The sequence below is a fragment of the Mus caroli genome, unplaced genomic scaffold, assembly GCF_900094665.2.
Source record: "Mus caroli unplaced genomic scaffold, CAROLI_EIJ_v1.1 scaffold_15418_1, whole genome shotgun sequence".
Classification (NCBI taxonomy): Eukaryota; Metazoa; Chordata; class Mammalia; order Rodentia; family Muridae; genus Mus; species Mus caroli.
The window spans coordinates 28,649-30,547 of record NW_018390482.1 but is presented as its reverse complement, the minus strand read 5'-3'; the positions used below and the strand labels follow the sequence as shown (position 1 = coordinate 30,547).

Genomic DNA, 1,899 nt, shown 5'->3' with positions numbered 1-1,899 from the left:
TACTGCTAAACAGGTAGAAGGCCTTAAAGTACTACAGGCAAACACTGCTAAACTGGGAGAAGAAACACAAAAATCCCTTGAAGAATTACAGGAAAACACAACCAAACAGGCAATGGAATTGAACAAAACCATCCAAGATCTAAAAATGGAAGTAGAAACAATGAAGAAAACCCAAAGGGAGAGAACTCTGGAAATAGAAACCCTAGGAAAGAAATCAGGAACCATAGATGTGAGAGCATCAGCAAGAGAATACAAGAGATGGAAGAGAGAATCTCAGGTGCAGAAGATTCCATAGGAAACATGGACACAACTATCAAAGAAAATGCAAAAAGATCCTAACTCAAAACATCCAGGAAATCTAGGACACAATGAGAAGACCAAACCTCCAGATAATAGGAGTAAATGAGAATGAAATTTTCATTAAAATGAAAGGGCCAGCAAATATCTTCAACAAAATTATAGAAGAAAACTTCCAATACCTAAAGAATGAGATGCCCATGAACATACAAGAAGCCTACAGAACTCTAAATAATGCAAACCTCCTTTCAGAATGAGAAATCTGTCAGCAACCCAACTCTTTTATGTGTTGCATAGTTTAATTCAAACAAAGTAAGATTTTTGTGAGAAAATAATCATGAAGGCTACTTCCTCAGGCATGCAGCTTACTTGGCAAAATATTTGGATTCTCTCCTGAGAAAGTATGCTTTCTTGTTGTCCCAGTGTGCTGGGATTTACAGAAATCCCTGAGTCACCTCTCAGCTAGCAGTCTGGGAGCAGTCACCTCATGCCATTTCTCTACACTCTAAAGTCACAGAACTTATGGAATGTCTCTCTATTTATTAAGGAAATGTATTGTAATGATTTACAGTCTGTAGTCCACCTAAGCCAAACTAAGTAGATGTCAATGTGAAGTCCACAAATCTAGTAGTTTTTCAGTTAACAACTTTATTTTTACTTGGTCCAAGACTTGGGAGAGGCTCCAGGGCAGTTACAAAGTTAGAGGTCCTGAGGCTGGCCGGTACAGAGCAGAGGAGGGAGGCACAGAGGCCTCCTAGTCGTGCTCAAAGAGATACTTGTCCAGAGATGTCTTGGGCATGCCCGTCTGTGCTGGTTGTGGTACTGACAGCCTATGGAGGTTGGTCATCGTCTTGATGAGCTTCACCTCCTTATCCAGGAAATGGTTTCCCAAGAAGTTAGAGATGAGCGTCTGTGCAGGCAGAACTCAGGACATGCAGATACAAGAGGGCCTGGTTCAGGTTCTTCTTCAGGGCCAAGGCAGCTTCCATGGCCTCCTGGGTTTTACCCCATTCATCTTGAGATGACTTCTGCACATCCTGGAAGAGTTCATGGTCCCCAAGATCTTTAAACTCCAGGAGATGCTCATGCCCTCGTGCTTCACCTTGGACAATTTGCAGAAGTATCCCACACCCTCTGAAGCTACATCATCTCAATCAAAATAGAAGCCCAGAGAGAGGCAAGTGTAAGAGACCTGCAGGTGCAAGTTGACTAGGTGGTTCATGGTAGCTTCCACTTCGGTGGAATAATTCTGGTTTTTGTTTGTTTGTTTGCTTGCTTGCTTGTTTTTGTTTTGTTTTTCGAGACAGGGTTTCGATGTTTAGCCCTGGCTGTCCTGGAAATCAATCTGTAGACCAGGCTGACCTCAAACTCAGAAATCCGCCTGCCTCTGCCTCCCAAGTGCTGGGATTAAAGGTGTGCACCACCACTGCCTGGCTCATGCCCTTGGGTTTTTTGTTTGTTTGTTTGTTTTGTTTTGTTTTGTTTTATTAGGTATTTTCCTCATTTACATTTCCAATGCTATCCCAAAAGTCCCCCATACCCACCCCCCATTCCCCTACCCACCCACTCCCCCTTTTTGGCCCTGGCGTTCCCCTGTACTGG

General features: G+C 43.2%; 1 pseudogene; it reads right to left on the bottom strand.

Moving 5' to 3' along the window:
- Nucleotides 1-1,051: 1,051 nt before the first annotated feature.
- Nucleotides 1,052-1,899, bottom strand: part of LOC110288673 — a 2,086-nt pseudogene continuing 1,238 nt past the window's right edge.